Source organism: Natator depressus, chromosome 17 (assembly GCF_965152275.1).
Source record: "Natator depressus isolate rNatDep1 chromosome 17, rNatDep2.hap1, whole genome shotgun sequence".
NCBI lineage: Eukaryota > Metazoa > Chordata > Testudines > Cheloniidae > Natator > Natator depressus.
This window is the reverse complement of record NC_134250.1, coordinates 8,218,611-8,245,434: the sequence shown is the minus strand read 5'-3', so window position 1 is coordinate 8,245,434 and position 26,824 is coordinate 8,218,611. Positions and strand designations below refer to the sequence as shown.

The 26,824-nt window shown below is 46.2% G+C and overlaps 1 long non-coding RNA gene across 1 annotated transcript; it reads left to right on the top strand.

The window, feature by feature from the left end:
- The first annotated feature begins 652 nt into the window (after positions 1-652).
- On the top strand, positions 653-25,101 carry LOC142000566 (uncharacterized). Its single transcript, XR_012642274.1, has 3 exons — positions 653-865; positions 2,997-3,102; positions 24,955-25,101. It is a non-coding gene; the product is annotated as an uncharacterized LOC142000566 (long non-coding RNA).
- Positions 25,102-26,824: the final 1,723 nt, after the last annotated feature.

Here is a 26,824-nt window from a genome sequence, read left to right as displayed (position 1 = left end):
GCTGTGATGTGAGGCCTTGTATGGGGTGGGAAGGACAAGGCTGAATTCCTGAGGCTCTGACAGGGCCGCAGAGGGCCCTTCCTTCCCCCAAAAGCCATTCTTATAATTAATAATCCAGAATGCTATTCAGGGTCAAAGTGCTGTAAAAACTATTCCCTAGCTAATCCCCACAGCACCCCCAATGAGGTAGGTCACTATCCTCTCTGTTTTACAGACAGGGAAACTGAGGCAGGGAGGAAGTGATTGGGTGAGACCACACCAGTCAGTGGCAGAGCTGGGATTAGGATTTGGGGTTTCTTGACTCCTCACCCAGGAGCATTCTTCTGGGCCAACCCATCTCTATTTAAAGGGGGGAGTGATGAAGATCTAGTAAAGGAGGTTCAGTTTAGCAACATGTGGTTATGAAGCCCCCTTCCACCCCCACCCCCCCACAAGGGTTGCCAGGGACAAGGGTCAGTGAGTGGGTCCGTATGGCTGGCCACAGCCTAAGCACTAAGATGCTATGAGGAATTCAAATAGGGACCTAGAAAATGAATGCTGAAGTCCTGCAGGCTAGGTGTCTAACAGGCATTTCTAAGCACCACCTCTTTTCTCTCCTAAGAACGGCCAGACTGGGTCAGACCGAAGCAAGACGGATCCAATTCAGGATGGTCTATGGTCAAGGTACTGGATTGAGAGTTAGAAGATCTGGTTCAGCTCCTGGCTCTGCCCCAGACTCCCCCTGTGACTTTGAACCTCTCAGTTCCCTAGGTGTGAAATGGGATAAGACTATTTCCCTACTTCCCAAGCGTCTGGAGAGGATAAATGTATTCGTGCTTGTGAGCTGCTTGACACCAAAGCTGAAGAGGGCCGTAAAGGTACCAAGGTACTTTCATGGCTGGCTCACGTCTGTTGACTTCTGTGCCTGCTTGCACCCCTTCTGAATTTGGCCAGTAGCCTTTAACCTAACACTGCTTGCCATTAGAAGGTGAAGAAAGCAATAGTCAGATGATTAGGACAACAGACTGGGGTCAGTTCCTTTTTCTTCTGGGTTAAAGCACAGTAAGAAAGTCCAGTCGTTTAAAAGAAAAGTGGGAAATCCCATTTTGGGGCACATTTTCTGACAATGATTGAGCCCCTCATACAAAGGCTTCTAATAAGTGAAGCCTTGTTAAATGATACCATGACTCCAGTGACATTCTACAGTAGGTTATGTTAACCTCACCATTGTATGAACCCTCCAGTCTGGGGCTTAGAAGTGAGCCATAAAAGTCTGCCTGGGGCTAAAAGCTGATGTAGAAAGTCTCAGGCGAGGAGCAGGTAAACATTTTATTTTTATGTTTGAGAAAGCCATTCCAGGCTGCCGTAACCCCACTGGAATCAAGTTACGCCAGGGATGGCTTGAGCCCAACGTGAGTAATAAAAGCGTCAAGTCAAAAATTAGGGCAGGGTGCTCCAATGGGATGTTAGAGACTGCAACATTGTAGCTCTAGGGTCTATTTGCAGCTCTGCCAGTGGCCAGCTGTGTGACTTTGGGCCACCATTTCCTCTCCTACCCTTTATTGGGTTAGACCATGAGATCTTCTGGGCAGGAACTGTCTCTCACACGTGTTTGTACAGCACCTCGCACCCTGGGGCTCTAAGTTGCCACTGTAATAAAGCTGGATATTTTTAAAAGTGGGTTTTTAAAATTATAAGTAAGGCTGCGATTTGGTCACGGATTCCTTGGCTTCCAAAGACCTCCATGACTTCAGCCAGCGCCGGCTGGGAGCTGCAGGGTCCTCTGCTGCCTGTGGAGGCAGGGAGCTTCAGGGTACCCCTGCTGCCCCAGGGGGCAGGGGGGCCCCAGCAGCTGCCCGCTGCCATGGGCAGCAGGGGAGACCCCCGGAGCACCCAGCTACCCCGGGCAGCATGGGGACCCCCACAGATCTCTGCCTCTGTGGGCAGTGGGGGAAACTCCTGAGCTCCCAGCAGCCGTGGGAGCCAGGAGGACACCCGCAGCTCAGAGCCACCAGCACAGGAGGACCCTGGACCTCTGAGCCCCCACAGGTGGTGGGGGGCCCTGGAGTTCCCAGCCCATCTGCAGTTGCACAGGCTCCTTATTTTGTCATGGATATTTTTAGTAAAAGTCAAGGAGAGGTCACGGGCTTCTGTGAATTTTTCATTATTGCCCATGACCTGTCCGTGACTTTTACTAAAAATATCTGTGACAAAATCTTAGCTTTAATTATAAGGGGCTGACTCAGGGGTCCACCTGCATGGAGCTCATTGCAGGATCAGGGCCTCGGTCACTGTTGGAGACTCATTTTCCCCTCCTCCTTCACCTGTGAAGCGTGCTTCCCACCTGGGTGCCTTTCTCCATCCCATTGCAGTGGGGCTGGATAGATATAATTTGCTAAATTCTTTGGGATGCATCTATCTAAGCTATTGACCAGTTGCTTTACCTGCTTGTACTTGGTATTTTTTTTAAATAATAAAACCAAAGAGGGGGCTTTGGATTTAAAAAAATAAAGCTGTCCCAGCAATAGGCAGGATTCAGGGCCTGATCATAGCCCCTTGCCTATAGTTGCTCAGTGCGGCAAGAAAAGAACACCGAGGCCCTGACCCTGCAAAGATAACGAAGTCCCTGGGACTACTGGTGGGCCATCAAGTTATGCACGTGCGTAAATCTTTGCAGAACTGAGACCTAGATGTTTAGAGGCTGCATCCAGCACAGCAGTGGTGAGAGTTTCTCTCTGGAGGGGGCTGAGGCCAACTCCCAATGGGAAGGAACATTGCTATGTGACATGGCTTCTTTAAATGGGGCTTGCTTAAAAAGAGGAAAAGAAGTCATGGCAGGTGACCCCTGAGCTTCCTAGGAGAGCTCTGAGAAACTCCTGGGGAGGAAAAAGGGGCTGGATGGGGTTCAGCAGTAGGTGGCACAACAGGAAGGGTGCAGCAGGCCTTGCTGAAGTGTTATGGTGAAATGAGTTTCATCTGGATCTCATTCTCACCTGCTGCTCTCGCTTTCTTTTCAGAGCATAGCAATGGGAGCTGAACTCCTCCAGACCTGCCGCCAACTCCTCCAGTGTGAGAGGCAGGCAGGAGGCTCCACAGGCAATCGGACAAAATTCTTCAGCACAGGTAACTGGGAGCCGCTGGGAAAGATAGTGGTCAGTGACCCCAACTTGTTCCCCTTTGCTCCTGTATGGTGTGGTGGCCTAGTGGTCAGACACCTGGCAGTATTCTAACCAGCAATGCTGTCTGCTGGGGAATGCTGTGCTGCCTTGTTTCTTTAGGTGCAAGGTATCTTCATAGAAACAAACACCCTTAAAAAGGGACAAGATAGATCAGTTTTATGTCTGAGTCTCCCAAAAAGGAACCAAGTAGTATTTCATGAGAGCCAGTGGGGTGCCAATGAGCCACAAACGCAGCTGAAAAAAAAAAGTGATTCTGATGGATAGAGGGCTCTCTGAGTTCACAGTGCATTTGCACCTGAGGGCTGCTTGTGCATTTATTGTTTGGGGAAGGATTTTAATTTCTGTCACTAGCTATTTCTTTCCCCCTTCAGTGGCTGTGATGAAATAACATCCTTTGGAGGTTTGAAGAGGTGAAGGGTAGGCCAGACTTTTGAAAGAGTTCGGGGGCAAATTTTCAAGTGTTCAGCGCCCGTGTTTGGGGCTAGCTTTTCCATAGTGCTCTGCACCCAGCAGATCCCAGATGGCCAGATTTTCAGAAGTGTTCAGTATGCTGGTTATTGATCACCCTTGAATCTAGCTGCTTATTTTGGTGCCTAAATGGGAGCTGAGTTCTTTAGAACATTTGGCCCTGTGAGGAAAAGGAGATGGGCAGCCTACAAATGGATTGAGATTTACACTAATGGCCGGTTAGGTTTCTCTCTAGGAGTGGGGCCAGGTGGCAGTTTCTTATGTGTTTGGGGATCTACAGTCTCTGAACAGTCATGTGCCAGACCCTAAGTGATATGGGTTATCTGATTTGCTGGGGGTATTTTGATGGCATGCGGCGTGTCAGATGGGTCTGGTATTCAGTCTAGACATGGGTTTTGGGTTTTTTGGGTTTTTTTTCTGTGTTTTTGTTTTTTAAGTAAAGGAAATTTCCTTGATGGCACAAAGTTGAAACAAAGATGAGTTCTGCTCATTGGCAGAAGTAAATGGCCAATGAATGACTGCCTCTGTGTTTTATGAGCAGAGAATGAGCTCAGAGGCTACACGTAAATGCTAGTCTGTTTCCCAAATCCCCCCTGCAGTTTCAAGTCGATGTGGTAATTTTCACTTCCTCCCCTAGCTATAACTTGTGTCATGCACTGTTGAACACCTAGAGTGTTCCACTCCAGAAGAAGCTGCATTTCTGGGGTGAATGAAGTGCTCCCTGTATGTAGTTTGTATGTCAACTTTACTCTGTAAAACACTTTGGGACCCTTTGGGCTGAAACATGCTATTTATACACCAGTAAACTCATCCACCTTATGGTTCATCTTTGTTTAAAATGACAGACAGGCTTGGGAGACCCTGGTTCAACTCCCTGAGCTACCATAGATTTGTATTGCCTTGGATGTGTGTTTGTGTCTCCATTCTCCCGTTGTGAAGATAAATCCATTCAAGGATGTGAGGTGGTCAGATCTGACAATGAAGTAGGACATGGAGGTACCGTACGTGGGATCAGACACTATTGTGTTTAGTGCTGTGATTTCTCATAAGGTTCAGCAGTGCTGCATCCTCTCCCCATCAGCCACAGAGGCTACTTGTTCCGTTATGAAAGGCATAAAGCAGTGGTTCTGAACCTTACTACATAGGATGGTTTATAGCATTGGAATAAGAAGCCATTATTGTGACATTGATTCCAATAACCAAGGTGGTACACCAAGTACTGAGTTTCTATTATGGTATGCCAGGGCTTAAGGCCTGAGTCGTGAGCTTAATTCCTCAGAGTGAAACACTGATCAAACCTAACCTGCCAGGTTTGGGAATGAGTGGGGATTTTTCAAAACACACTCGATCTTCTCCCACTCTGACCAGCTGCTCCCTTCTCAGAGCCTCAGTATGGACTGTCCAAAGCCCAGAGAGGGAAGTTAGGGCTATTTTGGGTGTAGGGAAGGAATTTCTGCTTTCTACCACAAAGCCTGGCAGTCAGGAGCTTTTGTAGCTTTTAACCTTAACTTTGCCTACGGCCACTTGCTCTTGTTCTCCCCTAGGCCAGCCTGGCCTAGTCCCGGCAGGGTGGAGGAGCTGTTGAGTTGCTGTTTGCTATCTCCTTGGCAGCTGCAGTTAGCTGAGGATGTGGCGTATCACCCCCTTGACCACTGGCTAGTGCGCGGGCTCATTCTGTAGAGCATGGGCAGGGAAGATGGACTAGGTGATCTGGAAGATTTCTTCTCCCCTGTAACTTCCATAATCTTGCAAGGCTCCCTTCTGCCCTGAGAGAGAGTGGGATGGGGGGGACAAAAGCTGGAAACTGAAGTCATTAGAAGCAGGGGATAAGTCTGTGTTTAATAATGGGGATCTTGCTCTTCCCTTCCAAACCTTCATAGGACTGTGGAGACAATGTGCTCATTCCTGCTAGTCTCTGAGTGAAGGGCTGTCTTAGGCTTTGTCTACAGTAGCCCTTTGTTGGCAAAACTTTTGTTGGTCGGGTGTGTGAAAACCAACAAAGAAAAAACCCCACACCCTGGACAGATACAAGTTTCACTGACAAAAGCGCCGGTGTGGACAGTGTTATGTCAGTGGGAGACGCTCTTCCCCCTGACATAGCTACCACCGCTCATTGGGGCGGTTTAATTATGCCAGCAGGAGAGCTCTCTCTCGCCGGCATAGGGCAGCTACACAGGAGACCTTACAGCGACTCCGCTGCAGCTGAGTAGTGTAGACGTGGCCTTGACTTTCGAAGAGCTTTTTGTTCATCACTGAGCTCACACAGGGAGAGTAAAGGCCACGGGAGGATCAAAATCTAAGCTCTTGCCTGAAGTGTAGGCCCAGGATTAAATTGCTCAGCAGTTGCTTCCTGATGTGACTCCTAAATCTGTCAGAGCAATGGAGAACTCTGTTTCGAATCCTCACACCACCACCCCATGTTCCTGCCCCATAGGGGCTGAGTGTGATGGCTCTGAGCTGCTCCCATCTCCAAGGAACCTAACGAATGGGTAAATGATCCCCATAAAAACTGACCCTCTCCAGTAAAGCTTGTGTGCTCCCTGGGGTCCCCCCGCCTTGTTGCTTCTGACTTGGCTGCAAGTTGAGTCAGGGAGAGGAGCAGCTCCTTCTCCCATTGGCGAGCTGCAACTCATGGAAGGAGGCGTCAGAAACAAAGGCAGCTTTCAGCGAGCGCTGCGCGGCCTGGGGTGGCGTCCGGGTAGCCTGTGACTCTCTGCTCAGAAATGTGTGAAACTTACCTTTTGCTGGGCTTCTTCCTCAAGCGGAACTGTTCTCAGAGAAACATTCCATTTCACAAGCCCTAATGGCTTTCCTCTGTGCGGCTGCATTAATGAGCCCCAGGCCCGGCCTAATCAGAGGGAAGCCATGCAGGTAATTGCCTGAATTTTTAATTCAGGATTATGATAGGGGAATCAAACTCACACTGCAGTTGCTGAGGCTGACTGCTGTTCCAGGCCATTGACTTTTGCAATTTTCTTTGGTTTTGCCCCCCCACCCCCCACCCCGCTCGTCCATCCCTCCCTCTCATTCTCTGTGTCTCTCTATAAATGGCCTGGTGGAAACCCTGTCCGTTTCAAGGCCTCAGGCCTCAGCCAAAGACTAAGGGACCTTCCTTCCCCCAACCCCCACCTCCTCCACACCCCAGCTGGTGACACAGTGCCTGGTGCACCTGGCTGGGTTCTGGGAGAGTGCCTCTGCCAGCCCTCTCCGCTGATCGAGTTCTCCCTGCAAAACGACTTGACGACGGCAGGAAATTTGTCCAAGAAAGTGGATCCTCCTTCCAATTTCTTTCTGGTTTCAGAGGTGCTCCCCGGGAGGGTGACTGCTGCCTCCATGGGAAAGGGAAGGGGCCAAATGACAGGGCTTTAGAGACCTCGTCTCTTGGAAGGGTCACTAGCTGGATGAATGCAGTGACCTATAGCTTGTGGGAAAGGCAGTGACAGGCAACCCAGAGCAGGTCCATGTTCAGCAGCCGTTAAAGCAGCGGCTGAGGCTTTATGGAGGCAAAGTCCAGCTTGGTTATATCATCTGCTAAACAGAGCTCTGCTGAGCCACCTCAAGGAGTGGGTGGACGGGCACAGGGCCGGCCTTCTGCTGCCTGTCAACTAGAGCTCCAGGATTCTCCTTCTGCTCAGCTTCATCCTGCTGCTCCCTTCCAGCCTGAACAATTCCCCTCCCTCTTCTAGTTGGACCCGCTGCGACCTTTGTTGATGTCAATGGGAGCCTTTCCTCTGACTGCAAGGGAAGCTGGATCAGGCCCTGGGTGTTCCTGCCCTTTAGCTATAAGTAAACAGACACCCTAAGCAAGCACACAGGACATGTCTCTACTGCAGCCAGGGGTGAAGATGGTAACTGGTGCAGACAAACCTACGTTCTACCTAGCTCATTTAAAAATAGAAGAGAGGATGCCACAGCTCAGGCTGCATCGTACATACCTGGCAGAGGGGGCTATCAGGTGGGTTCATGCAGCCCCAGCTAAAGCCTGCACCACAGTGTCCTCACCTCTGTTTTTAGTTAGCTAGCTGGAGTATGGCTAGCACGGGTGCGTCTACATGACCTGCTGTTCGCACCCCTGGCTGCAGTGAAGATGGGGCAGGGTCTGTCTCTTCATCCTATGCGTCTACAGTGCTTGACATAATGGGGTCCTGATCCCCGGTTACCACAATGCGACTAATAATGTCCCCATCCAGTTGTCATTTGGGCAAGCAACATGTATTTGAAGCCTTTAGTCTTAGGTCACTTCTCCCATCCAGTCCTGGAATCGTTTGGTACCTGTTCCGTGAATTCCTGCCTGCTTGCCAGCATCTTTCTGATATTAAATGTTTGTAAAGTGCTTCTCGCTATCGTATGGGGTGGAACTGAAAACGGTAATTCCACTGGGGAGGGAAACAGGTTTCTCTGCCCTCAACTCTCTCAGGAGACGTCGAGGCTGCAGCTGGAAGGTGTAATTCCCCGTTCGGGTGGATATACAATTGCTAGCTCTGCTCAGGTTAGTGCCTAAAATTAGCAATGTGGTGTTGGCCACACAGGCAGCAGCTCAGGCTAGCTACCTGAGTACTTTCCCACCTGACCCCCTGGCTATGGACGCGAGTGGCTAGCCCAGGATGTTGCCATGGCCACATTGCTACCACTAGGCCTTAGCTTGAGCCGACTTAGCACACCTACATCTAGCCAAGGTGGGAGTTACACCTCCCAGCTGCTGTGTGGAGATACCCAAGTACTGAGATGCCTAGGATTGTACATGATCTTCTAGGTGCAGCTCTATGATGGTGTTACAAGTAACTGCAGCTTGTAGCTTACACCCCTGCTAAGAGAGATGTGGGTGGAGGTTGTTCTTAGCCCCCTCGAAAGAAACCCACCCAGGCTCTGCTATAGGACCCAAACCACGTGTGTTTGGAAGCTGTCTTTGATCTCCACCTGACACTGTACAGCAGGAACGTGTGTGCGAAAAAGCCACTCGGAAAGCCCCTTCACCACGCCAGTGGGACAAGGTGTGCTCTGTGTTTTAAAAAGCTCTTCCAGGAATAACCTCATCTGCATTTAATTGCATCTCGCCTACAGTGTTTTTCTTTTGTTGAGGGTGAATGTTGCTAGAACACTGTCGTCTGCCCACGCCCATTAGTCACTTCCTGCACCCAAAATAAAGACTGGCTCAGCAGGGCCAGTCCAGAACAGAGTGAGTGTCTTAGAACGCAGGGGTGGGAGAGAAGGGTACCTGGAGGTAGGAGAGGCATTTCACGGCGCGGTGGAGGGGGTAGGTGTTGTGCCCCAGGATAATGAGATCTCCTTAAGTAAAAGCAATGAGACTCCATACTGTGGTACATACCCATCCACTTTGAGACTGGCTGCATTGCAGTGGGTTCCTACCAAAAGTCTTGTCTTGGCCAAGCATGCATTAAGCTTAGTATAAAATGTGGCATGGATTACTGGAGGCAGTGTCTTCTCTGGACTAGCCAGAGGTCTAATGGGAAACTGGAAGGGGGAATCTCTCTAGGATTTCATATTTGCTAGTTCAGTCTACATTATTTTATTATTTGTATTGTGGTAGCGCCTAGAAACCCCGAACATGGACTAGGGCCACATTGTGGTAGGTGCTGTACAAACCCAGCACAAAGCCCCTGCCCCAAAGAGCCTACAATCTGAAGGCAGCACTCACAAGCTCTCCATTACAATGTCTGGAACCACTTACAGAGGCAGGAGTTCTTGGAGGGCGTGAGAAGTAGGGTACCTTTGTGATATTGAGCACATTGTAAAGCCATCTGCAGTGGCACAATATGATGTTACTTTTTGTATTGTTTGCAAGAAAACAGAAACACCTGAAAATACTTGCACCAAAGCATCTTTCCTTGCATTTCTCCTTAAAAATTAACAGAAAGTCATCAGACAAATGAGTGCTCAATAGAGCAGAATGGCCTGGACAAAGTACATGTCCTGTGCAAGTAACTGGGCACTTCAGAAAGAGACTTAGGAAAGTCTACTGAAGATGCATCCTAATCTCTCCTTGTGTCCTAGTATCTCAGGGTTTTGGTAGAGTAGCTCTGTTCTGTCAGCAGCAGGGTCTCTTCTGAATGATCCTTTCAACCAAATGGAAACTAAGCCCTAAAAAATACAAAAGTAATTGAAGCACAAACATTCTGGGTTTGGTTCCCTAAAACTGCTCCTGGCAATGTCTTCTGAATAAACGTACAGCCATTCCAGAAGCACATGGTGAACGTGAGAGAATGCTATGTGTAGTTTTTGTAAGCAACCTTCATGCCATGCAGAGGTCTCCTAGTTTCCTTTCAAACTCAAAGTTTGGACTAAGTTTGCCAATAGGATCGTTAAGATTTAAGTCTTGGTCCATTCTCAAGTGATCCTGGGCTTATTTTGTGTTGGACTCATTGAAATTCATGGTTTTGTGAAATTCATGGTTTTGTGAACTCTGTGGGATTTTCGGGTCCTTCAAACCAAAAATTCAACTGGAGTTGGGAGGTACAATTGCACATGGATTGAAACCTTCAGAGTTTTATATGAGTTCTTTGCACACAAATTCCTATCCCATAGGTCACTAAAACTTCCCTCAGTACTAACAGCTTGCTTGCTTAAAGGTGACATGCTCTGGCTCATGATTCCTTGTTTGGGGTTTTGGTGGGCACTGTGTTCTTTTTTTGCTGTGATTCTTTTGGAGATAGCATTGCGGTGACACTTAAACCCAATGACCACCTGCAAGTGCAGGTTAATTTCTCAAATGTTGATTTCATTTGCATTCATTTCAAGGAACTTCCATCACCCTCACTGTTTTGATATTTATTGTGATCTAACTGAACCTGTTTTCACCTTGTAAGTGAAGCAGGAGGATAAGAAAAACCCAGGCTGGAATTTTCAAAGGAACCATGAGTATAATAATTTTGGAATGGGATTTTCAAAGTCACCTAAGGGATTTAGGTGGCACATCCTGATTCAATGGAAGTTGGGCATCTAACATCCTCGAGCTCTTTTGACAATCCCAGGCTTAATAAAAAAATGACGGTATCCTTTACAGTATATACACCAATGGCCTAACATCTTTACAAATATAATCCGGTAACGAAAACTCCCTCTAATTCCCTGCTATATTGACAGCTATTCTTAAAGTAGAAGCCTCCTATTACAGAGGTCAGAGTAGGTATATAGATTGGAAAGGTCAGCACAGGCCTTAGATTTTTCTCCTCCTGAACTGTTGGTGTTTTCTCTGCACAAAGAATAACCGCATGGCCCAGGTGGTACCCCAGTCTGGGTGAAGAGCTTTTCTCTCTGTGCAGAGGCATTCACCTAGCAAAGTGAGGAACTTTGAGACTGGAGAAATCCAGATTCTAAAGCAACAGAGCCTGATATGACAAATTGTTGAAGAAAGGTTCGTTTGTGCCTATTCCATAGGTGGAATTGTCTGAGAACACTTCGTCTTGTCCCTTGTATTACACCCTATGATGATTTTGAGCTAACTCTAAGTTTTGAAGCAATGCATGTAACGATCTCATGATATTGTAGCTGCTCAGACTGGATCAGTCTGCAGAAAATAATTCTGGTCAGTTTGTATGACAGAGTCAGTCCTGAGAATACCAACTTTCATAGAAATTAGAAATGGTGGAGACTGAAATCACCTTATCATGGCAATGTAAGGATTTCCAGATTGGATCAGACTCAAGATCCGTCAAACGCAGCATCCTAACTCGGACAATGGCTGTCACCAGAAGCTTCAGAGGATGGTATAAGACCCCTGCAGTAGCAGATGTGAAATAATAGTTCTCATCCTGCTCTCTAATAGAGTTTGGCTTAAACCTAGAAGCACAAGGTTTAATATCCCTTCCAAATTTTTTGTCGTCATAATTATGACAACTCAGGATATTCTTGTTAACTAGATAAATATCCAGTCTCCTTTGAATCTAAATTCTTGGCTTCAACTTCCTGTGGCAATGAGTTCCACAGTTTAATCACACATGTGAAAAAGTATTTCCTTCTAAAATGTCCACTCCGCTGGCCACCATAGGCATGTCCTCTAATTTCTAATAACTTGTACTTCCTGAAGTTTTAGTTTAAACCTGCTTATCTCAATGATGACTTTCCTGTTGGGACCAGTTCCAAATGCCTGACTTAGGCAACACTCTGACTTTTATGTGAATGTGGAGTTTAATTTGTTGACCCCAATCCCTGTCAACATGAAATGTAGCCAGATTTGTCTATAGAATCACATGTTGTTCCCAAACAATACATGTATTTTAAAAAAATCTCTTTTCCCAGGTAATAGAAGAAAACAATTTGCAGCATGTCACCAACCAAACCCATGTCATGTTTTAAATTATACCAAGTGTACCCAATCCTCCTCCTCTTTCCCTGATTATATGATGGTGTAACTCCACTAAGTGTATAAGCTATTTGTATTCTAACAGTGCTTAGAGGCCCCAGTCGTGAATCAGTACTCTGTTGTGCTAAGCACCGCGCACACACAAAGATGTAAATCGGGCCTTATATGATTAAAACATGCTGCATTATGACAAACACCCGGTACAGGAGTATTAAAGTCTTTGCAAAGGACAAGGAGTTGAAGCTGGATTATGAAGGTGTTTCTTTGCTTTGCTTTTGAGAAAGGAAAACTTCAAAGGGGCTATTTATCACTCGACACAGAGTCTCTGGCTATTTGCAAAGTGTGGGAGAAAAGCATTAATTATCTGAGTGACAGTCTAATTCTGCTGCTGTGTCCCCTTTCCACAAGTCCTTCCCGCCCCCTAAAATGTGTGCAGAAACAAACTTTCACTGGCAACCCTGCTTTCTATAGGATCTTTAGGGCCAAACTGTCAGACAAACCTGAAGTGGCCTCCATATACAATCTCTTTGCTCCTGTAACTAACTACTCCGGCTAGGTCGATTGAGTGAACTGGGCAGTTAGGTAACCGTGCTCCCAGCTGCTTGTGTGTTTCTCCATTTCACTGGCTTGCAAGTGCAAAGGGCAGTATGGAAATTTGGCCCATAATGGCCCAGCCTTCTATCACTTCTAACGCTATTATTTACTGTCTAAGGCAAGACTGTAAAGCTTTGAGTGGGAAGGATCTCTTCCATCAAACAGCCCACTAGCTCTGTCCACCTGCCTTCTGAGCATTTGCTCCCTGTAATGCTGCTTTCCTCCACATGCTCACTGAATGTAACTATGGGGCGGTGGGTAATAGATGTATGATACACTTCTGTGTTTGGAAACTTCACTGGATTTTTAGTATTCTGAGGAGGAAATTACGATTTTCAGTGTGTCCTTCATCTTAAAGGAAAGACTCAAAGATCTTGCCAAGACAAGGGCTGGATCAACCTTTAGCTTTGACAGGTTTCAGAGTAGCAGCCGTGTTAGTCTGTATTCGCAAAAAGAAAAGGAGTACTTGTGGCACCTTAGAGACTAACCAATTTATTTGAGCATAAGCTTTCGTGAGCTACAGCTCACTTCATCGGATGCATTCAAATATGCTCAAATAAATTGGTTAGTCTCTAAGGTGCCACAAGTACCCCTTTTCTTTAGCTTTGGGTAAATCTTAGTAATCACCACTGCTAGTATCTGCCATCACAAGTAGGATTGCAAATAGGCTCTTTCCAGCTCTGGTCTCTAGTGAGCCCAACTTCCATGTAGAAGGATGCATGGGAGCAGCAATGGGCCCTCGCTCCTTAAAGTCCATAGCAGAACTCCCGTTGGCCTTTATGGGAGTAGGATTGGGGGCCTGATAGGCACTGCTGTAGAACTGGTGCTGTATGTAGCTCTTCCTTCCGATGGAGTACCTACCTCATGATGTTCCTTCAGAGAATTTTTGAACGATCTACAGTCTGACTGAAACGTATTAAACCCAGTGTCCACGTCCACTACAGATTAGCCACTTCTGACACTATTCAGTATGATAGGCTCTTGGCTCAGGCTTCTAAGAAGGGAGTCTCTTGGGGGGGGGGGGGGTGGAAATGGGCTTGTTCGCTGTCATGGCAGATCTGAACCAGTCTGTAATGGAGATTAGTGACCACCTTGGTTATGGTAGAATATAGAATCTCAATACTTACTGAAGACCCACAAGCTAAGGCCCTTATTCAGCGAAGCACTAAATCACATTCTGAAACATCTTGCTGATTTGGGCCTAAATGCTGGGCTATGCTTGTGAAGCAGGGTATAGGAGATGTGAGTACCACTAGCCTACCGTTTGAAAATGAAACTACTTTTGATAGTATTCTAAAGCCAGGAGGGACTATAACGATCATCTAGTCTGACCTCCTGCATAACACAGGCCATATAATTCTATCCCTTGTTTCTTGCATCAGGGCCACATCATGTGGTTGAGTGAGAACTTAATTGGGATGGGGGTAGGGGTAAGACTTAGTTATTCTTAGAAATTCTGCTTGAGATTTGGACCTAGCAAACTTTTAACAGTTAGGACAATTTTTTTTTCTTTGTTTAAAAGTTCTCTGCCACATCTTGCTTTACTGGTGCAGTGTGTGGGAGGCTAATATAGCATCAGAATCTTTTGATCTCTTGAGGATTTGTGTTCTACACCCGTGACTTACAAGGCACACTTTGAAAATGTTACACTGCGTATTAGAAGGGCTCAGATGGAAGTCCTCCCACTGCCATCAACATGAAGCCAGTCGGTTGCCTAACATTAACCAACAAAGGAGATCTGATTCTACGGCACAACATTAAAGAAACACTGTCCGGCACATTCATCCCAAAACTCAGATTTAAAAACAAACAAAACAAAACAAATTTTTTTTTTAAAAGTCATTAGGTATTTTTTAAACTCTTTTTTGTTTCTCTCTGCCATCAAAACACGGCAGAATTATGCTGTGCCGTTTGCGACAACTCAAAGCTGAAACTGACCATTTTAGTTTCACAGTCATCAAACTGTTTACTTTTTGCAAGCCAAACTGCATCAATGGTGAAAAGTAAATTTGGGCTTGTCCCTGTAGGTATATTTATACTGATATAGAAATGGCAGTAAATTATATTGCTATAGTTATACTGGTATAATTCCCCATGGGTCCGCTCTTATTGGAAAGAACAGTGGCTTTTTTTTTTTTAGCTTGTGTCACTTGCAAAGCAAAGTAAACCGCAAAAGACCACTGGTAGTCCTAGTAAGAGTGTCCACCCAGGGCCTTATATCAATATAACTATCGTGAGGTAGTAACGGCAATAAATTTCTCTTTGTAGACAGGCCCAGACATACAAAAAAATTCTAACCTGGTATTTGTAACCCTGGCAAGGATTTCTTAAAAATAACTTTAAGCTGGCAGCTTAATCTCTTTCACTGCAGTAAATTATGTCCAAGCACACAACAGAACTTTTAGCGCACGGCAGCAGAGTCCACAAGATGAGAGTGCACAATGGGCTCATCGTGTACAATGGGCTCGTTGTGCACGGTAGATGCACACCAGCTGGCTGTGCACGATGTCACCGTGTGGCCAAGCCCTCAGTAGAACATTTGTCTGAAAGGGCTGTCCTTAATCAGTTTGCTGGAAGGGGAAGAACACAGCATGGGCCATAGCGTTATTTGTGGTGGTCCAGTTTTTAACCAAGTCGTGCATCATGCAAAGATTTGAATTTAGTGAGTCCTATTCAGTTCTCATCTGCATCTATGGAAGTTCATTGATGTTAATGGAATTGCACTGCTGTAACAAAGGAGACTGGGCTACATTTCTTTTCAAAGGGGGTCTCCAGGAAGACTCCTTTGGTGAGCTGATAACTTTGTGCGTGAACTGGGTGTGCACACGCTCTTCCATGCTTGTTTGCCCTTGGAAATGATCAATGTGCAAAGCAAAAAAGGCATCGGTGCTGGATCTGTGTGGGCAGATGGGTTTTTGTGTGTAAACTGTGCACAAAAGTCCATGCATAAAAATAATGTGTGTGCACCTTGTTGCATCCACACACAGGCCACACTTTGAAACCTACCCCGGTGTGTGTATATGTAGGTATGTATACATTGCCCTCTCCTAGCGAGGATTGTTATTCCTAATGCAGGATTTCCCCTTCCTCTCATCATGTGCCAGAAAGAGCAGGATGCTGAAAGGGGAGAGTGCCCTCGACTTCCATTAACTTCAGGGATGGTTGAGGGAGTCGAGTACCTTTTCAGAATTAAAATTTTCACCCCCAAGCAAGGGCAGTGTGTCCATTTACCCCCCTCCCCCTAAAAGCAAAATTCCAACAGCTGCTGCTGCTCCTTGATCCATAAAAGTGCTATTTGTTTCATAGTCCCCCTAGGTTGTCACCACCTCTAACACCTCTACATTTGCCACACTTGTGACTGTAAATATTAGGATTAGAACTTCCCTAATGCATATGTACACCACTCCCTCCACTACCTGTTGACTGAGCCTAGAGCAAAATGGTCAGCGATCCCTTTCATGTTTGATCCTTTCTCAAACCACAGCTTCCCTTTGCCTGAGCGCTGGGATCAAACACGGGTCATATTTAATAAAGGTGGAGATGGGAGAGGGCTTCAAAACATGACGGCACTCCATGCAGCTGAGGTGGGGAAGGAGAGAATGCAAAGATCTGCACGGGGTGGGCGGGACGACTCACTGGGCTTTAATGGCCTTGTTTGTGGAGAAATCTCTCGCCCACTGGCCGAATGGTCAGAATGTGACACGTTGGCATGCGCTGAGGTGTTTAATGAAATTTCAAAAATAGACCCTTGTAAAAAATTCACAAGCATCTCCACTCAAAACATTCCCCCCCCCCCCCGGAGCTGGGTGACTGGAACGGGGTTGGTGTGGGCTCCTAAGGGCTCTGTTGTTGAGTCCAAGGTAAGGTTTACCCTGGCAGAAATGGCATCCCCAACCTCGTGGGGGAGCAGCTTTGAGCCAGCTGCTGCCTGACCCTGTGTTTCGAAAGCCAGGAAGTTCATTCCAGCCTCCGAAATGACTCATCATGACCTAACCAGTGCCGCAGGAAAGGAATGAAATCCCAGTGTGCTCTGGGAGGGTAAGTACAGAACCACACCTCAGTGGGTCCCAGCGTCCTCTATCTCCACAATGCCTCCTTCTGTGTGCTCAGTGAGTGTGGTCATCCTCACCAACCCGAAACAGTGCCAGACTTACTCAAGTGATACTTATCTTAAGTGCAAGGTTCCCCGTGCTACCCCCTTGCCAATCTGCTTTCAGTTGTGATCTGGAGGGACCACATCTAAACTGATTGCAGTAGAACCCCTATCTTATTAACTGGGGGTTTTCAGTTAGAAATCGGTTGTGGCTGGGAGGCTCTCACTATTCAACAGCAGCACCTTAAGGGAAGGACCAACATTTATAGCACCTCCTTGTTCTTGTCTAGGGCTGCTCAAGGTGCTGCTGCACCCCCTGGCTTGAAGTGGTTTCCATCAAATACAGAATTTACAGTTTGGCTCAATGACTCTCAGCACCCCCACTACAGTGTTCCAGCACCCCTGGTCTAGGGCCACAGTAACCATGATCCAATAGATTTATTTCACTGGTTCCAGCTTTGGTTTCCTCCCAAGGGGTAATCACAGGGTATACGACAAGAATGTAGCCTCATTGTACCCAATGTGCAAACACTGTAGTTCAGGGCTCGCTCTCTGCTTCTCGGTTGGCGAATATTGTGCCCCTGTGTGGTTAAACTCTGCCCATGCTAGTCTAGTAAACGCACCGCTTAATCATACCATGAGAATTATCACAGGCACACTGAAGCCAACAAAACTTCTCTGGATACCAGTCCTAGCCAATATTCCTCCACCTAACATCTGGCGTCTGGATGCAGCCAACAAACTGATCGTTAAGGTATAGTAAATGCCACACTTGCCAGCATTGAGGGATCTATGGGATGCACCCTGCCAATGACTGCATAGCAGAAATCTTATCTGGACAGGGCTGCACCTTCTCCATCCAGCTGATGATATCTGCAGTTCAGACAGAACAGGAGAGAGCCACAACCAGGAACGCCTACATCATCACCAAGCTGTATGATGGGGTCCCATTCCACCTCTGAAGCCAGCTTAACAGGTCCACCTGTGGCGTTGCTTGCTGTGCCAAGACCGACCATGCCTGGGGCATCCAGGACAGCCCACTGTGCACCTGTAGTGTTGTGGAGGGTGTGCCACGCATGCTGGATGGTTGCGGTTTCCACGTTGGGCTCCCCGGAGGTCATCTCAAGCTGAACGCTGCTGACTCAGAAAGCATTGACTGGCTCAAGACCATTTAGCTGTTTGGGGGGTTGTTTTTTATAACCTTGCTTTGCTTATCTTGCCCACATGGAAATCAATATAAGGGATTGAGGGGTTCATAAAACTGAAAAGTTCATAAAATTGATCCCCTCCAAGTGGTCCAGAAGTTGCAGTGTGATGTACTGCATTGCTTTTCCCTTGTCCTTCAAACCACCGCAAACTGACTTCTGCTGCATAGAAGGCATTGGAATGGGAAGGGAAGTCTAGTCCTCATTGACATCACTTCTTTTATGTGATTTTTCTTTTTCTCCCCACCCCCATCAGGGAAAAATGGTTTGCATAACTGGTCATTTGTAAGATTGGTGTTCATACAGTCAAGGTTCTCCTGTATGGCCCCAAAACTCAGAAGTTACCAAGAAGAGCATGAGCATTGGGCTGCTTCTACTGTGTGGGAGGGAATTGCTTCTCTGCTTAAGTAAATGCTGTGGTCAGATTCCCTAAGGCTTCTTCCACTGGTAATGGAGATTCAGCATATGACCATCAAAGTTAATGAGCTATGAGATGGGGTGGCCGCTAGCAGTGATAAGCCCGGGTAAGACAGGAGTGATTAGAACGCACCTCTTAAAAGGAAATGGTATAGGTTCAGGGTGGGGAAGGGGGGCTCCATGAAAGAGGTAATGAGCATGGATTCCTTGTTGCTCTGATATCAACATTTGCGATGCCCTGGACAGAGGTTCTGAGAGGCCCAAGCCTGAAGGGTGCAGAATGCCCTGTGCACCTATGGAGGGCACTCAACAAAACTCTTCATAAGGGGGAGGGGTCCCCTTTGAAAGACCTTTTTCTCCTGGGGGTTTCTTTGTGTTCATGGTCATCTCTTACCAGGGGGCTGATGAGCCCCAGTTATATTGTCTCCTCCACGAAGTCACTATCCTGCCTGGCTGGCAGGGTTGGATGGGGATCTCCATGCAGCTCTTTGATGGGCCTGCCAGAAGTGGTGAGGCCTGCCCAACTGGGACCTAAGGGCTTGTCTGCATGGGGAAATTTCTGAGTATTGTTATGGTGGAATAATTTATTCTGGAATAAAAGTGATTTTATTCTGGAATAGAGTGTCCCCAAGGCCTTTACGTCACCAGTATCCATGGAGTGGTAGGACTATCATTATTCCACTATAGCTATACGGGGAAATTTCCCGGTGCAGACAAGCCTGCTGTTTGTGCTCAAGCCATTGGAAGTAGCCAAGCACAATGGCATGAACTCTGACAAGCCGACTGCAACGCATGTTTGAAATTTAAATTGGGATTTAGGAGTGCCAGCGAGAGGTGCCGGCCCTGAAGACCGAAATTCTCTAGCCACAGGACAGGCATAGCCTGGCAGCAGCAGGGCAAGCTGCCTGCTGTCCTGGAGGGATGGCCTCTAGGAGGTGTCTTCCAGCCATTCATTCCAGTTTCTGTACTGAGCCTATCTACGAGGGGCCCAACTAGTGTGTATCATGTTGTGTATTGTGGGGCACATAGGCACTTGTGAACTTGAATTCCTAGTGGACTTAATATAAGTTGCTAAATAGCCATGGGAAGAGGACAGCTTTCAGTTACTGGAGCTGGATTTGAACCAGTGCCTTAGAAATGAAGACCTCTGTATTCCATTTCCAGTAACAGTATCCTCATTTAAAGTCCCTAGTGCAAAAGATGGCTGGTGTTTCACAAGTACTGTCTCTAACTTCCCTTCCTGCAGCCCTGCTAAAATAGCCACGCTCCTCTTGCCTCCTTCGGGAGAGAATTCCTGAGGCTGGCACTTCTGGGAAACTGCATTCCTCAGCCCTCTGAAGAGCCCATCAGCTTTTCCAAAACATAATGACCATGATCTTCTGCCGAAAAGAATTAATGAGGTGTGTAGGACAACGATGGGAAAAGGCCAATTGCAATATCACTCCTGACACCACGGCTAAGCGAGGGGCAGAGAGGGGGGAAAATAGCATTAGGGTATGAGACATGGACCAGAAAACAATATCCATTTAATTAGTTGGATGGCTCAAAATGTGTGGAAACAGGCCAAGGTCCAGGTTACTGACTGTGACAGAACATTATTGTAATGCAATGCCATGAAACCTGTCCAAAGGCCAAGTCGAAGCTCACCAGTTCTTTCTTTCAGATGGCTGCCTCTTTAAAACAATGCTCCTCTCTAGGCATTTTATAATACTTACTGAGTCCAAGCAGCATCAGACCTGCGTTCTGTTCCCCAATACAAATGGAACACTTACAAGAAAGCTCTCATTTTTGCTTTGTCCAGGTTTACAGAATCCTTCCAATAAGACACCAATGGGATAAGTCCAGCCATGCAAAAAATGTCCTGGACAACTTACCAACTCATACAGCAGACTTATTTGCCCACCTTTTACCATGATGACTATTATTTCATAGTGCCTAGAAATGTACTAGGTGCAGCACAGAAGATGTGTAATCAGACACTGTCCCAGCCCCAAGGAAGTTTACAATTTAGACCTTAAGTGTGAGGACACATCAGAGTAGAGAGGATGGGGGGAGGGATAGAGCTGCATGATTGCATCGTTACTTAGGTTAATTGACTGGATATGTGCATATCTTGCTGGATCTATTCAGTGTTTAAACCTAGCTCTTACATTGTCTTTGAACAGTAGAGCTCAAAGTACTTGACCAAGGAGGCCAGTATTATTATCTCCATTTTACAGGAATGGAAGTTGAGGTACAGAGCGGTAATGTGACTTGCCCCAGGTCACCCAGCAGGCCACTGGCAGAGCTGGGGGTGTGGGGAACAAGTCTGCTCAGTCCCAGGCCAGTGCCTTATCCACTAGACCCACTGCCTCCAAGTAGAAACAATAAAGATCTAAGAGAGAAAATGTTTCTAACTCCACTGTGTTAGATACCCCGGCAGAAATGAGTTTTCAGAAGGCATTTCAAGGCCTGATCCAGCAGGGTGATGAGCACCTCTCAGGATCAGGCTCGAAGGGTCTTATCCAAAACCCAATGAACTCAGTGGGAGTCTTTCCATCAACTGCAATGGCTTTGGTGATGGTGGTTGGTCTGGAGTAGGGATGGTATTCCATGGTACTGGGAAAACTTGAGGCTTGGTTTACTTGCCCGCCAAAAACACATCAGTAAACAAGACCCCTCCCTGGGTGAGTAGTATAGTTGGTAAGGTTGGCTTAGTCCAGATGTTTTAATGTGTATATACTGTAACGTGTTTGATGGCTGCAGAGTAATACTCCCCATTGGCACAATCCATAGCTGTGGTCAAAGGCATGTTTGTGGATTCAGGGAGGATGAGTAACGAGCATGGCCAATGGGTTGTTGACTATGTGGATCCACAGGCCAATACTCCCATGTGATCGTAGGAGCCCTACAAGCATAGATGATGCTACAGCCTGGCTTTGCAGAGATCACGATCCTCTCTTGTGTGTCCTCATTTTTATTTGAACTCATGAGCTGTCCTTTCAATAATCAGGAGGCTCACCCGCACTGCCTAACCTCTTGCCTATTCTGAATGGAAGAGCTCTTCTTTCCACAGCTGTTTTTTCGAGTGGACTGGTTGTGGGAAGATGGCAGCATGATAGTCAAAGCTGTGGGTCAGTCGCTGAAGAAGCATTAATTCTGGGCTGTTTTGTGGCAAACGTACATCCTTGATACTGCCGTTGCTCTTACCTAAAAGAGTCATGAGCATCAGTGAAGCATTTCACAAAGCGATGAGCAAATCGAAGAGAAATCATCCAGAATGCAAGCCTCCAAGCTGTGCATCTTTTGCACATTATTAAACACATGCCTCCCTAAAGATCTTGTGTATGGCAGGGGATGTACTAAGACAGCTACAGCTCAGTTCACTCTAAAGAACAGCAGTGAAGAGATCTCTTCCATTCAGTAGATGACATGCCACCGTGAACGTTCACTGGGGCATGAAAACACTTCTACATTTTCTCATTCGATAGGATAAACATTTATTTCTATTGCAAATTTTGGGGGGCAAGGTCATGTGTTTGTACAGCACCTTGCACAATGGGGACCTGGTCCATGAGGGGGCTTCTAGGCTCTATGGCAATATATATAATGATAATTAAAATCTAACAGGCAAAATTGTCCTCTTGCAGCTTCACTGCAGATCTCTGATCCACGTGATTCCTTCTGCCATTGTCTGCGCACGTGCCCTAAAAACTTGCTTTCCGAGTTCATGCTAGGAATGTTCGTGGGAAGTGAACATGAATGTGGCCAAAGCCCATTCTCTAAGGTTCAGCGGAATATCAATGGGAAATTTTTCTGCATTTACCCAGGTCTGCGTTAACTGCTTTTTCATGCCCCCTTAAAGGCCACAGTGGAGCATTTAATAGCCATAGCAAATAGCGTAGGCTGCAATGTTGCAGGTGCTATTCCTGTTCTGCACAAATGAGAAACAGTTGAATGCAACCCTCACCCCAGATGAAATACCCTTTTCATGAGGGTTTGGCACATTCATGTTGCCACTTCTTCTGGCTTTCCAGAGGTGTCATACTTGGTGCAGGCCTAAGATAATTGAGGGTGTTTTTGTTTTTTCTTTTAGATACTCTTATCACTTAGCCTTTCTTTACAGCACAGCAGATGCTTCTCAGACAATGCGCTTTCCTCTAACACTCTGATCATACGCTTTTCTACTAATACACATTCTTAAGTCCCTTGATTTGCTCCTAAATTCTCTCCCCTCCTCTATTGGTCTCTCTGCCTGCAAAGAGCAGTGGGGATTTACAAGTGAAATGTTCATGAGCAGGTCTGTCAAATGAATAAGGGAGGGAGAGACCTCTATAGAGACTGGGCCCATAAGAAGTAAATTTTAAGTTACATGGTCCTTTCACTCCTGAAGCCCATTTCTGTATGTAGGACATGATCCTGCAGCCCTACTCTCATGAGCATATGGGTTGGTCTGCACACAGAAATGAAATTGACTTAATTAAATCAATTTCCAAATCAATGTAGTTAAATAGATTAATAGATAAGGCCACTGTTGCAATGGGAGTTCATGTTCAGCTGATTGCCTGCCTGCCATGTCTCCCAAGTCTGAGTTAACTGCTCCCAGGATAGAGTCCCCTGTCTTGTAAGTGTGGCCTATGTTCTTTGTTCATAGATGTGATTTTTTTTTTTAAAGAAATTTTTGGTAGCCATATTAACATGTATATTGCTTGTTTGCACCCAGCTTACCAAATGATCCAGATGGCTGTTTCAGTGACCTGGCCTCTTCTTTATTTACTACTCCCCGACTTTGTGTCATCTGGAAACTTTATCACTAATGATGTTTTGTTTTCTTCCAGGTCCTTGATTAAAAAATGTTAAACAGTATAGGGCCAAGAACCAATCCTGATGAGACCCCACTGAAAAAGCACCCGCCCCGTGATGATTCCCTATTTACAATTACATTTTCGAGACCTATCAGTTAGCTATTTAATGTGTAATTTTTGTATTCTAGTTTTTTAATCAGAATATTCTGTGGTACCAAATCCAATATTTTGCAGAAGGCTGTGTGTTACATCCACACTATTACCTTTGTCAACCAAACTAGTAATCTGTTTTTTTTTTTAAGTTGATTTGACAAGTCAAAGAGGAATCTAGATGCTCTTGAAAATCCCCATGAGGTTCCTATCTGCATCTTTAAGCGCCTAAATACCTTTTAAAAATCTGACCTCTGGTCTTGTGTTTATTGGGAGAATTCTGAACCCCCACTCCTCTGAAAATCAGACCTCTCTTTTAAGGTGTCTCAAGGCAGTGGGGGCAGGGAATCAAAATTGAGGAACCTAAAAATCTTTTCATGTTCTGATTGAAAACCTTGGTCAGAGCTTCATGCCGCAACATTTGCCCTGCTGTGCTGTAGACCATGGCCTCTCTTCAGTCTGATTGGGGTGTGTGCATCCCTCTATTGATTTGTGTGCGTGTGTGTTGTTTAAAATGACCTTGATTTTTCTGTTTTTGTTTGCTTTGATTTTTTGGGGGGGAGCAAGGTGGGGTGGGGGTTGGCTTTTTTGGAGGGGGGTTGTTTTGTTTTTTGTCTTGTTTGTGGGTGAAAGAGTGTGCCGGTACATAGCACTGGAGCCTCTCCTGAGTAATTGATCTGTTACCAAAGCTGAAGCGTTTCCCCTCACCCAAGCGATTTAGGGCCAGAATTTTCAGAAAGGCTTAGTACTCACATCCGGGGCCAGATTTTCCAAAGTGCTCAACCCCTCAGCGCCTCCTGTTGCGACATTTAACAGCCCAGGTTTTGCCCCCATTGTGCTAAGCACTAGTGAAAATCTACTCTCTTATTCTGGTGTCTGAATGGGAGCTGAGTTCTTATGAAAATCTGGCCTCAATTGTGACTGAGCCCTTCTGAAAATTCTGGCCTTAAAGGGCCAGTGCTTTAGTATTCTGTAGCTAGACGCATTCCTCCCATCTCCATAGTACACAGGGTCCTTGCGTTGGGTGTCACTTGGTATCCACATCCACTTTCTGTCCTCTAGGTTTTGAAGCATAAAATCTGATGGTGGAGCCGGCTTTGAGACTTGGCTTGTAAAACCTGGGTCTATTTCCAATGTCCTAGTGCTACTTAGTTAGGGAATAGCCTGGATTTTGTATTTTCTAACCCTGCTCCTGGTTTCTACACGGAGAGGGAAAAGGAAGGGAAATAGATCTCGCCACCTCACCATGGACGAGATGATTTCATTTGAAATTGACATATCTCTACCCCAATCCCCCAAGTACTTCTGTAACAGGGTCCCAGGGTTAGGATCGTGTGGGGTGGAATTTCCTGAGGAGCACAAACTCCAGAGAACAGCTCACCAGGCCAGCAGAAGGGAGGGATGGTATTGTGGATGGATCTTTTACAGTCTAATTACAATCCCACCAAGGAGTTGAGATTTTCTTGGACTTGGACTTCTCTGGCCCCGGTGCAGAAGTGGGAAGAGAACATTAGCATTAAGAAATGGGGGAGGGATTGCCAGTGAAACGAAACCAATCCCCATTTGGAAAAAGCACGGGGAAAGCCAGGCTAAAAGGCACTGGATGCAAAGAGCAGCAGAAGTTGCAGCAGAAATTGGTTTTACTGGGGAAGGGCAGATGCTCAGATAATGCCCGAGGAGCTGCAGCCACTGAGTAAGGGATGTAGTTTTAAGGCGAGTGCTTTGGGTTTTTTTGTTTTGCTTCATGTTTTTTTGTTTTTTCCAGTGAAGTGGTTTGCCTCTGCAGTGCTGGGATCCCACAGTCCAAAGCACACCCTGCTTCCTGTTTTTGAGTAGCTACCCACTGGAAAACAAGGAAGAATAAAGAGTCAAACAATTGGCGCTCCGTTTCAAAATTTGTTTATTGAGATCCTATTTCACCAGGGCAAATAGCGCGGGGTTGTTTATCATTTTAAGACTCCTTTGGTTGGCGTAAGCTCTGAGGCATTCGGCCCATTGGCTCGCTCCGGTATAGTATACGTAGATCATGCCACAAAACTCAAAATAATACAGGGCGACCGACCATTTGAAAACCAGCGCCCAGTCTAATCGATAGCTAAGGGAAAGGGATCGGTGTGTAATTATGCAGCTTAGAATCCGAGCCTTTCAATTCATCAGCAAACTAGGTAGGGAGCAGACCAGGCTTCAGGAGGGCCCCAAAGATGGTGAAATAGAGACGGGAACACGTTGCCATGTTAGGTATAAACGGATCTCGGGCAGGTGGGAAAAGGGCAGGCGTGTTTTATTCATGAAATGTCGCCAGGATCGCCTCTGCCCAGCTGCGTATTTCATAACTGTGCAATCCCAGAAGAAATCCAGGGAACGTGCAACTTGGGCCAGGAGGCCCCGCTAGACCCCACTGGGGGAGACTAGATCTCCTGGGGGGGGTTATTTTAACAAACCTTTTGAACTTGCTTGTTGCTCAGCTAAGTACTCCCCTGCTTCAGGAGATCACAGCCCGGTGATCTGTGTGAACGCTCCTGTTTCCACTTAGAACACGCGGCGAGGACCAGATGGATTCGTTGGGTTCCTACTAAAGTACCGTAAGCCCAGTGTTTTCTCCCAAACCCTCTGCCACTGGAAAGAAAAGATTTAACCCCCCCCCCCCCAGCCTTTCTCCTCCCTGCTGAACGAACGCGACGAGCTGCGCCCAGTGCCGTTGTATTTGGGCGGAAGGAGGACGGTAAACTGGACTGTAAACACAAACCAAATTGTCTTTGTGGATTTAAAACTTCAGTGGATTCTCTAGCTTTTTTCCCTCCCCACCCAGGCTCGAACATTTTTTTTAAGAGCTCGTTTGCTTCCGGGAGTCCAGAATAAACCGAATTCCCAGTTTGAGTCACTTTTCCATTCCCTCCTTCGATTGTTTCCTATTTCATATGATTTAATCCTTTCCAGAGATCGCTTTAAAAAATAACCCGAACCGAGTACATTTTACAAATCCCTGGAGGGACCGAGGGGAAAAAAAGGGAAATGAAAATCTCTTTACCTGGGACGGGAAACTAAACTGAGTTTTCCACCCCTGCCACGAACTGTCGTGAAACAAGAAATCTTAATTCGTTTCAAGATCAATACGTTTAAAATCATAGCTCGAAGCGTTGATTTTTGTTTTTAAAATAGCAGTTGGTTAATGCCGGGGGGAAAAAAGCATTTTCTTTACCAACATTTCTGAGTGCAAAATATTTCCTGCGTTGAAATGCAAAAAAAAAAAAAAACAAAAAAAACAAAAAACAAAAACAAACAAACAAACAAAAAAACCCACGTATTAAAATAAATACAGGGTTTTTTTTTTTTAAAAAATGTCTAAGTTAATTCGAGCTTTTTTAAAAAAACAAGCACACAATTTAAACACTAGTTTGCGTTCATTGTTTTATTTTCATACCATCAACCATGCTTTTAAAATGTCGGTCTGTTTCAAAATTCTTTTGCAGATGCAAACCCCCAAAGGAATGCTCCCCAGATATTTTACCAAATGCCCCTTTTTTATATACAAACCGATTTCTTTGTTTTAGACACACGCAACCTCAGACAAACATCCGATGGCTAGACAGACAGACGGCTACCCCTGGACTCATCCTGTGTTTTTTCTCCCCTCT